Source organism: Salvelinus sp. IW2-2015, unplaced genomic scaffold (genome assembly GCF_002910315.2).
Source record: "Salvelinus sp. IW2-2015 unplaced genomic scaffold, ASM291031v2 Un_scaffold4239, whole genome shotgun sequence".
Taxonomy (NCBI): Eukaryota; Metazoa; Chordata; class Actinopteri; order Salmoniformes; family Salmonidae; genus Salvelinus; species Salvelinus sp. IW2-2015.
Genome location: NW_019945510.1, coordinates 30,179 through 44,122, shown reverse-complemented (window position 1 = coordinate 44,122; position 13,944 = coordinate 30,179). Strand labels below are relative to the sequence as shown.

The window sequence follows — 13,944 nt, the reverse complement described above, 5'->3', positions numbered from 1 at the left end:
TAAACCATGACACTATTTTCTGGACATTTATTCAAGCTGTTTAAAAGGCACAGTCAACTTAGTGTATGTAAACTTTACCCACTGGAATTGTGAGTGCAGTAATTATACAGTGAAATAATCTGTCTGTAAACAATTGTTGGAAAAATTTACTTGTCACGATGTCTTCGATTGACAGAGATTGGACCAAGCGCCAGCGTGTGCAAAATACATCTTTCTCTATTGAGAAGAGAGAGAAAAACACAAAACGAACACTATATACACAATCTAAACAAACAACAAACGACCGTGAACTAAATAACGTAAGTGCACAGACAACAACAACGTTCAACATAGACAACTACCCACAAAAACCTACTGGCCTATGGCGCCTTTAAATATGGCTCCCAATCAGAGACAATGGAAATGGCAGCTGTCTCTGATTGAGACCCAATCCACCTCACTCCTTTCCGCTGCCCTCCAGGCACCAAATCCCAACCGTCCGTTGTCTCCTCCCCAGGCAGCCATAGACATAACTAGACAACCTCACTTTCTTTCCTCTACGCCGCATACACATACAAACACCCTTGAGACTAGAACAAAACACACAAAAAAACCCACCCCAACTCACGCCCTGACCAACTAAATAAATAACAGAAAAAGGAACAATAGGTCAGGAACGTGACATTACTTGTGTCATGCACAAAGTAGATGTCCTAACCAACTTGCCAAAACTATAGTTAACCCACTGAATTTGTTCTTTAACTGACTTGCCTAGTTAAATGAAGGTCAATTTTAAAAAAGTAGATGTCCTAACCGACTTGCCAAAACTATAGTTTGTTAACAAGACATTTGTAGAGTGGTTGAAAAACGAGTTTTAATGACTCCAACCTAAGTGTATRTAAACATCCAACTTCAGCTGTAAAACAACGCAAGATTCTAGACTTTGTGCTTTTCAACAAAAATTATTGTACAGAATTCTTGGCACCAACAAAATGTTGAATATTTGGGGCATGCAATCATCGCAGCTCTGCAGATTTTGTTGTGAAGACACAGAGTCAATAGACCATTTGTTTTGGTATTACCCTCAGGTAGCCTGTTTCTGGTCTCAGGTTCAGCAGAGATAGATGGGATGGGCTGAGGGAAGCTGAGGGTTGGGATGTGGAATTGGAGACAAGTGGGAGTGGAGTTTCTGGGGGATAGAGTGACAGTCAAAGATAAAAGTTTTTAAAAAGTCACACAAAAAAAAAGTATGTTTAAATGACACTGAGGAGGTCTTGGGGGTGAGGAATGGAATTGTATTTTATTATGATTTTATTTTTCTCAGGGGGGAACTGTGGGGAGGGGGTCTTGGAGGGCTGGTGGCCTGGTAGCCTGGCGGTTGGGTGCTTGGGCCGGTGGCTGATAGGTCGCTGGTTCGGGTTCCCGTTGTTGACCTTGTGGGAGATCTGTCGACATGCCCTTGAGCAGGGCGTTGACTCTGGTTGCTTCTGGGTTGCAGTCTGTTAGATGACTGAATGTAATGTAAATGTTGAGCGGCTTCACTGCAAGTAGATTGTATGTTTTAATATTCAATACAAAAAAATATATAAAACAAACTATCATGAAAAGCACCAAGACAGAACCAAAATGCCTATTCCCCCTCAGGATGCACCATCGAGAGCATCCTGACTGGTTGCATCGATGCTTGGTATGGCAACTGCTCGGCATCCGACTGCAAGGCGCTACAGAGGGTAGTGTGTATGGCCCAGTACATCACTGGGACCAAGCTTCCTTCCATCCAGAACCTCTATACCAGGCGGTGTCAGAGGAAGGCCCTAAAAATTGTCCCGAGACTCCAACCACCCTCGTCATAGACTGTTCTCTCTGCTACCGCACGGCAAGCGGTACCCGGAGCGGCAGGTCTAGATCCAAAAGACTCCGTTAACAGCTTCTACCCCCAAGCAATAAGACTTCTAAACAGTTACTAAAACGACATCATCCTTCCCCTCAGCAGGCCAGCGAACACACCAACAACACACACACACACACACACACACACACACCACACACACACACACAACACACACACACACAACACACACACACACACACACACACACCCACACACCACCACACACACACACACACACACGACGAGTAGTGACATCATACTTCCCCTCAGTCTACCATAGACACCTAACACAGATCAAAGCCTGCAGTATATTTAACCAAATGAATAAAAGCCTGTTCTGTAATTAACTAAATCAATAAAGGCTAAAACAGATCTGTGATGAATCTCTTGGATCCATCAGTGGGTCTCCTTGGCGACTGGTACGCTGTGTTATTGGCATATTCAAATCAAACCAATTCATTTTCCTTGTTACGCTCCGATGCTCTCTCCCCACCCCTTATTTAGAAACTTATCTCACCACACAAGCAGAATCAAAGGCAGCACAATAAACAGAAGGTATTCATCTCTGAGAAGACCGCGTTCTGGGGACTGTAGATTTATGAAAACACAATTCATAATTACGCTTTTAGTACATAAACTTATGCACCCGAATCACATGGTTACACACAGAGCAATTTAAAAACCACCGTTATGCTTTTGCTTGTTGTGTGTATTTGTGTCAGAGGTTCTGACTTTCTGAAAACACAAAACTGTCATTTTCACTGGTTCTCACTAGAGTAGTCACTACATATAGTCAGTAGAGTAGTCACTACAGATCAGTACGTAATGTACTACAGTAATGTCACTCTAACAGTAGGTCACTACAGTAGTCACTACAGCAGTCACCTACAAGCAGTCACTACACAGTCACTACAGTAATGTCTAGTACAGTAGTCACGACATAGTCACGACATAGTCACGACAGTAGTCAAACAGTAATCACTACGTAGTCAGTACAGCAGTCAGTACAGTAATGTCAGTACAGTGTGAGTCACGGCAGTAGTCACAGCAGTAGGCAGTGCAGTAGTCAGTATGCAGTAGTCAGTGCAGTAGTCAGTGCAGTAGTCAGTACAGTAGTCATACAGTAGTCACTACAGCAGTCACACAGCAGTCACTACAGTAATGTCTGTACAGTTCACGACATTAGTTCACTACAGTAGTCATACAGTAGTCAGTCAGTCAGTACAGTGTAGTCATGGCAGTAGTCACGCAGAGTCACGGCAGTAGTTACGGCAGTAGTCACGTAGTAGTCACAGCGAGTCAGTGGCATAGTTCAGGGCAGTAGTCAGTGCAGTAGTCAGTGCAGTAGTCAGTGCAGCAGTCACTACAGCAGTCACTACAGTAATGTCAGTACAGTATCACTACAGTAGTCACTACAGTAGTCACTACAGTAGTCACTACAACAGTCACTACAGTAGTCACTACATGCAGTCATGACAGTACTCAACTTAACTGAAAACGACTGTTGCTGTGGAGGAGAATACTTTCCATACACTCTTAATCCAGGGGTGTATTCAGCTCTAAGCAGATCCACATCCATCAGTAGTGACATAATACTGAACAGAAATATAAACCGACTGTTAAACATCCCAGAAATTAACCTGAATGTAAACATCCCAGAAATATAAACCTACATGTAAAACATCCCAGAAATATAAACCTGACATGTAAAACATCCCAGAAATAATAAACCCGACGTGTAAAACATCCCAGAAATATTAAACGCGACTGTAAAACATCCCAGAAATATAAACCGACGTGTAAAACATCCAGAAATATAAACCCGACGTGTAACACCCAGAAATTAAACCGAGTGTAAACTCCCAGAAATATAACTCGACTGTAAACACCAGAATATAAACACCGACGTGTAAAACATCCCAGAAATATAAACCCGACGTGTAAAACATCCCAGAAATATAAACCGACTGTGTAAAACACCCAGAAATATAAACTGACTGTGTAAAACATCCCAGAAATATAAACCGACGTGTAAAACATCCAGAAATATAACCCAGACATGTAAACATCCCAGAAATATAAACCCGACGTGTAAAATCCAAGAAATATAACCGACGTGAAAACATCCCAGAGAAATAAACCGACGTGTAAAACATCCCAGAAATATAAACCCGACGTGTAAAACATCCCAGAAAATATAACCGAGTGTAAAACATTCCAAGAAATATAAACCCTGACGTGTACACATTCCCAAAACTATAAACCCGAACGTGTAAAACATCCCAGAAATAAAACGACGAATATGTAAAACATCCCAGAAATATAAACCCGTGTAAACATCCCAGAAATAAACCGACGTGTAAACATCCCAGAAAATTAAACCCAGACGTGGTAAAACATCCAGAAATATAAACCCGCACGTGAAAACATCCCAGAATATAAACCCGCGCGAGTGTAAACATCCCAGAAATATAAACCCGACGCGCTGTAACATCCCAGAAATATAAACCCGACGTGTAAAACCATCCCAAAATATAACCCGACGTGTAAAACTCCGCAGAAATATAAACCCGACGTGTAAAATCCAGAAATATAAACCACGTGTTAAAACATCCCAGAAATATAAACCCCTACGCGTGTAAAATCCCGAAATATAAAGCGAACATGTAAAACATCCAGAAATATAAACCCGACTGTAAACATCCCCAGAAATATAAACCCGACGTGTAAAATCCAGAAATATAACCCGACGTGTAAAAATCCCAGAATATAAACCCGACGCTTGTTAAAACATCCCAAAATATAAAGCCCGACGTGTAAAACCATCCACAGAAAGTATAACCCGGCCAACGTTATGTAAAACATCCCAGAAATATAAAACCCGACGTGTAAAATCCAGAAATATAAACCCGACTGTAAAACGATCCAGAAATTAAACCACAGTTAAAACATCCAGAAATATGTGAAACCTGACATGTAAAACATCCCAGAATATAAACCATCCGACCCGTACGTAGTAAACATCCCAGAAATATAAAGGCCCGACTGTGTTAAACATCTCCAGAAAATAACCCTGACGTGTTAAAACATCCCAGAAATATAAACGCCGACGTGTAAAACATCCAGCAATATAACCCGAGGTGTAAAACATCCCAGAAATATAAACCGACGTGTAAAACATCCCAGAAATATAAACCCGATCAGTGTAGAAAACATCCAGAATATAAAACCCGACGTGTAAAACATCCCAAATATTACCCGAGTGTTAAACATCCCAGAGAAACTAAACCGACGTGTAAAACATCCCAGAAATATAACGACGCTGAAACTCCCAGAAATAAAACCGAGCGTGGTGAAAAACATCCCAGAAAATTGAACCCGACCGTGTAAACATCCCAGAAATATAAACCGACGTGTAAACATCTCCAAAAATAAACCCGACGTGTATTAACATCCCAAAAATATAAACCCGACGTGTAAACATCCCAGAAATATAAACCCAGACTGTAAACATCCGCAGAATATAAACCCGACGTGTAAAAACATCCCAGAAATAAACCCGACGTGTAATAACATCCAGAAATATAAACCCGACTGTAAAACATCCCAGAAAATATAAACCCGACGTGTTAAAACATCCCAGAATATAAACCCGACAGTGTAAACATCCCAGAATATAAACCCAGCGTGAACATCCAAGAATATAAACCGACGGTATAATACTCCCGAAATATAAACCCGACGTGTAAAACATCCCAGAATATAAACCCGACGCTGTAAAACTCCCGCAGAAATATCAAACCCGACGTGTATTTAAACAGTCCCAGAAATATAAACCCGACGTTGTAAACATCACCAGAAATATTAACCCAAGGTAAAAATCCCAAAAATATAAAACCCGACGTGTAAACATCCAGAATATAAACCGACGTGTAAAACATCCCAGAAATATAAACCCCACGTGTAAACATCCCAGAAATATTAAACTCGCGTTGCAAACATCCCAGAAAATAGTAATACCCGATGTAAGAACATCCCAGATAAATTAAACCCAGATAGTAAAACATCCAGAAAGTATAAACTTAAGACTGTAAACATCCCCAGAAATATAAACCTCGAGTGCTAAAAAATCCCAGAAATATAAAACGTGACGTGTTAAAAACACCTCAGAAAAAACCGACTGATCCAGGACAAAATACCCGCCAGAACTATAAACCCGACGTTGCTCAAAACATCCAGAAAATATAAACGCCGACGGTTGTAAAACATCTCCAGAACTATTAAAACCCGCACGTGTATTAAACATCCCAGAATTTGAACCCGACGTGATAGACATGGACATCCGCGAGTAAACATAGACAAGTATAAACCGCCGGACGTGTACATCCAAGCAATCTAACTCAGGGAAAACTACCGCAGACAATTAAACCGTGAATCCCAGAATATAACACGTGGTAAAACATCCCAGAGAAAATAAATGTAAACCGAGTTCGTCCTCAAGAATCCATCCAGAATATAAACGCGATTACATACCGGCCCCACTGAAACATCAGTTAATTGACGTTAAACGAGTCAGAAAACCAGACGGTAAAATCGATAAACCTGACGTGGAAACGATTAACAACTATCCCAGAAAAAGGAAGAATCCAGATGAAACCCGACGTGTAAATCCATCATACCATAACATCCCAGACAATTATAAACTGACGTGTAAAACAATCCCAGAATAAACCCAACATGTAAAGATCCCAAATATAAACCCACAGAGGTAAAACATCCCAGAAGATAAACCGATCTTGTTTTTAAAAATCCCGAAATATTAAACCGACGTGTAAAACATCCCAAAATATAAACCCGACATGGTAAACATTCCAGAAATGTCGCTCAAATTTTGTTGCACAAATTTGTTTAACCTCTTAGCAGCATTTTCTCCTTTGCCAAGATAATCCATCCACTTGACAGGTGTGGCATATCAAACATCTGATTAAACAGCATGATCATTACACAGGTGCACCAGGTGCCGGGGACAAAGGCACTGCATCGCAGCGCTTGAGGCGTCACTACAGACCCATTTACGATCCCAGGCTGTGTCACAGCCGGCCGTGACCGGGAGACCCATGAGGCGGCGTACAATTGGCCCAGCGTCGTCCGGGTTAGGGGAGGGTTTGGCCGGCCGAGATTTCCTTGTCCCAACGCGCTCTAGCGACTCCTTGTGGCGGGCTGGGCGCCTGCAAGCTGACTTCGGTCACCAGCTGGACAGTGTTTCCTCCGACACATTGGTGCGGCTGGAAAAACCCTTATATGAGTAGGTGTGTCCAAACTTTTGACTGGTACTGTACATACGATATATAATGCAAATCGAGGTGAGGGCGATGAAGATGCTTTTGGCGGTTGATCTGCTTCTGTTCTGTGGGCGGCACGGTGTGCTCTTTTCGAAGGATGGCTCCCGGTCTCTCAGGGACCATGGGATCCGGGGGGTTGGGTGTGATCTGTCGGTCACTGGGATGACAACCCAAATAGTGATGGGGTGGGGTTCTAGTGGGTGGAATAGTGGGGAACAATTGGAGGTTTACTAAGTAGCAATGCGAATATCATGGACCAGCTATATGGACACTCAATCACTATGGTACTTTGTAACGGTGAGTTTACAAACATAAATTATGACAAATAGATTTGAAACTTGTATCTCTTTATGGTAAATGGTGAAATAAGTATAGCCAGTTATAATTGTAATGGCTTTGCAGATAATAAGAAAAGACGATCAGTATTTACCTGGCTAAAAGAGAAGGAATATAATATATACTGTTTATTCAATAATTTTAGATGAAGTTGTGTGGAAAAAGACTAGGGGGGGCGAAATATATTTCTCTCAAGGGCAAATAAATTCGAAAGGGGTGATGATATTAATTAACAGTAATTTTGATCTAAATTGGACCATGAACAGATATGGCTTATTAACCTATCCAAATAATGATGATCCAAGCTTCTTTGAAAATATATATAAGAATGTATCAACTCTACAAGCAATACAATATTATTATTATGGTGGGAGATTATAATATGGTTTTAAATACATCTATGGAACGTAAAGGAAATCACACTACAAACTATCACGCTCAGGCATTTATGGAAATCATGAATGTCATGGATATATTGGAATTAGTGGATATATGGAGACTTAAATATCCTGACCTAGTGAGATATACATGGAGGAGGTTTAATATCCTGACCTAGTGAGATATACATGGAGGAGGTTTAATATCCTGACCTAGTGAGATATACACGGAGGCGGTTTAATATCCTGACCTAGTGACATATACATGGAGGTTAATTATCCTGACCTCGTGAGATATTCATGGAGGAGGTTTAATATCCTGACCTAGTGAGATATACATGGAGGAGGTTTAATATCCTGACCTAGTGACATATAAATGGAGGTTAATTATCCTGACCTAGTGAGATATACATGGAGTTTTAATTCCCTGACCTCGTGAGATATACATGGAGGAGGTTTAATATCCTGACCTAGAGAGAATATACATGGAGGAGGTTTAATATCCTGACCTAGTGAGATTTACATGGGGAGGTTTAATATCCTGACCTAGCTGAGATATACATGGGAGGTTAATATCCTGACTAGTGAGATATACATGGTGGAGGTTTAAAACCTGACCTAGTGAGATATACATGGGGAGGTTAATATCCTGACTAGTGAGATTTTGAGAGGTTTAATACCCTGACCTGTGAGATATACATGGGGAGGTTTAATATCCTGACCTAGTGAGATATACATGGGGGTTTTACCCTGACCTAGTGAGATTACATGGAGGAGGTTTAATATCCTGACTAGTGAGATATACATGGGGAGGTTTAAATCCTGACTAGTGAGATATACATGGGGAGGTTTAATCCCTGACCTAGTGAATATACATGGAGGAGGTTTAATATCCTGACCTAGTGAGATATACATTGAGGTTTAATATCCTGACCTAGTGAGATATACATGGAGGAGGTTTAATACCTGACCTAGTGAGATATACATGGTGAGGGTTTAATATCCTGATTAGTGAGATATACATGGGAGGTTTAATACCCTGACCTAGTGAGATTTACATGGAGGATTTTTTAATATCCTGACCTAGTGAGATATACATGGGGAGGTTTAATATCCTGACCTAGTGAGATATACATGGAGGATTTTTTAATATCCTGACCTAGTGAGATATACATGGAGGAGGTTTAATATCCTGACCTAGTGAGATATACATGGAGGTTTATAACTGACCTAGTGAGATTTACATGGAGGAGGTTTATATCCTGACCTAGTGAGATATACATAGGAGGTTTAATATCTTGACCTAGTGAGATATACATGGGAGGTTTAAATCCTACCTAGTGAGATATACATGGAGTTTAATATCCTGACCTAGTGAGATATACATGGGAGGTTTATTATCCTGACCTAGTGAGATATACATGAGGGTTTAATATCCTGACCTAGTGAGATATACATGGAGGTTTAATATCCTGACCTAGTGAGATATACATGGGAGGAGTTTATATCCTGACCTAGTGAGATATAAGGAGGTTAATACCTGACCTAGTGAGATATACATGGAGGGTTAAATATCCTGACCTAGTGAGATATACATGGAGGAGGTTTTATCCTGACCTAGTGAGTATACATGGAGGAGGTTTAATTCCTGACCTAGTGAGATATACATGGGAGGTTTAATATCCTGACCTAGTGAGATATACATGGGAGGTTTAATTCCTGACCTAGTGAGATATACATGGAGGAGGTTTAATATCCTGACCTAGTGAGATATACATGGAGGAGTTTAATACCCTGACCTAGTGAGATATACATGGAGGAGGTTTAATCTGACCTATGAGATATACAGGAGGAGGTTTAATTCCTGACCTAGGAGATATACATGGGAGGTTAATATCCTGACCTAGGTGAGATATACATGGGGAGGTTTAATATCCTGACCTAGTGAGATAACATGGAGGAGGTTTAATATCCTGACCTATGAGATATATGGGGAGGTTAATACCCTGACCTAGTGAGATATACATGGTGGAGGTTTAACCTGACCTAGTGAGATATACATGGAGGAGGTTTAATATCCTGACTAGTGAGATTGAAAGAGGTTTAATATCCTGACCGTGAGATATACATGGGGAGGTTTAATATCCTGACCTAGTGAGATATACATGGTGGAGGTTTATTATCCTGACCTAGTGAGATTACATGGAGGGAGGTTTAATACTGACCTAGTGAGATATACATGGGGGTTTATACTCTGACCTAGTGAGATTTACATGGGGAGGTTTAATATCCTGACCTAGTGAGTATACATTGGAGGGTTTAACATCTGACTAGTGAGATATACATGGAGGAGGTTTAATACCCTGACCTAGTGAGATATACATGGGGAGGTTATATACCTGATAGTGAGAATTACATTAGGTTTAATATCCTGACCTAGTGAGATATACATGGGGAGGTTTAATACCTGACCTAGTGAGATATACATGGGGAGGTTTAATATCCTGATAGTGAGATATACATTAGGTTTAATATCCTGACCTAGTGAGATATACATGGGGAGGTTTAAATCCTGACCTAGTGAGATATACATGGTGAGGGTTTAAATCCTGACTAGTGAGATATACATGGGAGGTTTAATACCTGACCTAGTGAGATATACATGGAGGATTTTAATATCCTGACCTAGTGAGATATACATGGGGAGGTTTAATATCCTGACCTAGTGAGATATACATGTGGAGGTTTATATCTGACCCTAGTGAGATATACATGGGAGGTTTAATATCCTGACCTAGTGAGATATACATGGAGGTTTAATATCCTGACCTAGTGAGTATAATATGGGGAGGTTTATATCCTGACCTAGTGAGATATACATAGAGGTTTAATATCTGACCTAGTGAGATATACATGGTGGATTATACCTGACCTAGTGAGATATACATGGAGGTTTAAATCCTACCTAGTGAGATATACATGGAGGATTTAATATCCTGACCTAGTGAGATATACATGGGGAGGTTTATATCCTGACCTAGTGAGATATACATGGAGGTTTAATATCCTGACCTAGTGAGATATACATGGGGGTTTAATATCCTGACCTAGTGAGATATACATGGAGGGGGAGTTTAATATCCTGACCTAGTGAGATATACATGGAGGTTTAATCCTGACCTAGTGAGATATACATGGATGGGTTTAATATCCTGACCTAGTGAGATATACATGATGGGTTTATATCCTGACCTAGTGAGATATACATGGAGGAGGTTTATATCCTGACCTAGTGAGATTTACATGGAGGTTTTAATATCCTGACCTCGTGAGATATACATAAATGTTTAATATCCTGACCTAGTGAGATATACATGGAGGAGGTTTAATATCCTGACCTAGTGAGATATACAAGGAGGAGGTTTAATGTCCTCACCTAGTGAGATATACATGGAGGAGGTTTCATATCCTGACCTAGTGAGATATACATGGAGGAGGTTCAATATACTGACCTAGTGAGATATACATGGAGGGGGTTTAATATCCTGACCTAGTGAGATATACATGGAGGAGGTTTAATATCCCGACCTAGTGAGAGATACATGGAGGAGGTTTAATGTCCTGACCTAGTGAGATATACATGGAGGTTTAATGTCCTGACCTAGTGAGATATACATGGAGGAGGTTTAATATCCTGACCTAGTGAGTTAAACATGGAGGAGGTTTAATATCCTGACCTAGTGAGTTAAACATGGAGGAGGTTTAATAGTGAGAAAAAGGGACGTTTCTCTTTTTTGCTGAGTTTAGTAACCCTAGGTGTAAAATAGTAAATAATGTCTACTTCTCAGAAAATGTAAACTGTTAAGAGGAGTAAATCAAGGTTTATAGGCACATCTATTTATTATTGCCATCAAAATGTTTGTTGTTAAATTAGATCCAACAATAATATCAAGGGATTAGAAATCCAGGGCTTAAAAACAAAGGTGTCATTGTACGCTGATGATTCATGTTTTCTTTTAAAACCACAATTAGAATCCCTCTACAGCCTCATAGAGGATTTAGATACTTTTTCTAACATCTCTGGATTACAACCAAATTATGATAAGTGTACTATATTACATATTGATCACTAAAAAATACAACTTTTACATTACCGTTTAGTCTGATGAGGATGTGGACATACTCGGTATACAAATCCTGAAAGAATGAAATGATCTCACTCCAAAAAATTTGAATAGAAAGTTAGCAAAAATAGAAAAGATCTTGCTACCATGGAAAAGAAAATACCTGTCTATTTGTGGAAAAATCACCCTGATTAACTCTCTAGTCATATCACAGCTTATCTTTTTTTTGCTTATGGTTTTGCCTATACCTAGCAACCTGTTGTTTTTTATATGAGCAAAAAAAAATCTATTTTATTCAGAATTTCAAGCCAGACAAAATTAGAAGTGCTTATTTATATAATGAAAATGAATTAGGAAGGCAGAAGTTATTAAATATGAAATCATTAGACCTCTCACTAAAGGCGTCAGTCATACAAAAGTTATACTTAAATCCAAACTGGTTCTCTAGCAAATGAGTAAGAATGTCTCACCCCATGTTCAAGAATGGCCTTTTTCCCTTTATTCAGATTACAACCTCTCCCTTTCGATCATTTAGAAATTAAATAATCTCCAATATATCAACATTTTTCAAACAAGCCATAAAAACTTTGTTGCCAATTTCAGTTTAATCAGAAAATAACAAATAATAGAACAGATATTGTGGTTAAACTCAAATATACTAATTCATAAAAAAACATGTTTGGATACATTTTTTAAAAAGGTATACTCTTTTTTTAAATTATATAATAAATAGAACTGGTGGAGTTATGTCACACAGGCAGCAAACAAAAATATATGGAAATGCTCCACCCAAAACTACAACCAACTGATTGCAGCAAAAATGGAAGAGGCAAGCGGAAGGGGGAAAAAGTAAGGAACTTGTCTGTTGGCCCTGAATTAATTACCAAAATTGGTAAAAAAAATAAATAAAAAAATACATTTTTTTAGAAGTACACCAGTTGCATTTAAGGACCAAAATATTGGCAGCTGTTCCACATAGATGGTAATATAGTTGAGAAGAGATGTTTGATGTACCGATTCCACATGGTTTTTGAACCAACAAACAAAACAACGTCGGATTCAAATCTTATATTTCTATTTAAATTATTACACAAAATTCTTGCAACCAATATAATGTTATATATATAGGGGATACAACCTTCCCAGCTCTGAAGATTCTGCTGTGAGGAGGCAGAGTCATTAGATCATCTGTTTTGGTACTGTCCATCATGTAGCTTGTTTTTGGTCACAGGTCCAGGAATGGCTGAAGAATTGCACCATTTACCTGGAGCTAACACTGCAGATAGCTCTACTGGGTGAGTTTGAAACATTATGGTCAATTGATCATAGCAAAAATGTTTATCTTCAATTTAAAATCTGTAGAAACTATGAGAATAGAAAGGTTCAGAACGTTTGCGAAACATCACAGCACAGTTGAAAAATATATGGCAAATAGAAATCCAATCTGGTGTTAATTAAGAGATAGGTGGGAGGGGTTGAGTGGAGCTGAAGGGTGGGACTAATAACAACAAGATAACTATTGTAAAACATACTGTGTCCGTAAAATGTATATAGGTTCAGAACTTTTGTGAAACAGCACAGTTAACCTCTCTAGGGTCTTTGAGACGTTAGCGTCCCACCTCTTCAACAGCCAGTGAAAGTGCAGGGCGCCAAATTCAAAACAACAGAAATCCCATAATTAAAATTTCTGAAACATACATGTATTTTACACCATTTTAAAGATACACTTGTTGTAAATTCAGCCACAGTGTCCGATTTCAAAAAAGCTTTACGACGAATGCAAACCAAACGATTATATTAGGTGAGTGCCTATTCACAGAGTAACACAGCCATTTTTCCAGCCAAAGAGAGGATTCACAAAAAGCAGAAATATAGATAAAATGAATCACTAACCT

At 39.4% G+C, this 13,944-nt stretch overlaps 1 long non-coding RNA gene across 1 annotated transcript; it reads right to left on the bottom strand.

Moving 5' to 3' along the window:
• Positions 1-7,919: 7,919 nt before the first annotated feature.
• LOC139026258 (uncharacterized) lies at positions 7,920-10,009 on the bottom strand. Its single transcript, XR_011478005.1, has 3 exons — positions 9,967-10,009; positions 9,085-9,155; positions 7,920-8,287 (listed from the first exon to the last, which is right to left on the bottom strand). It is a non-coding gene; the product is annotated as an uncharacterized lncRNA (long non-coding RNA).
• Positions 10,010-13,944: the final 3,935 nt, after the last annotated feature.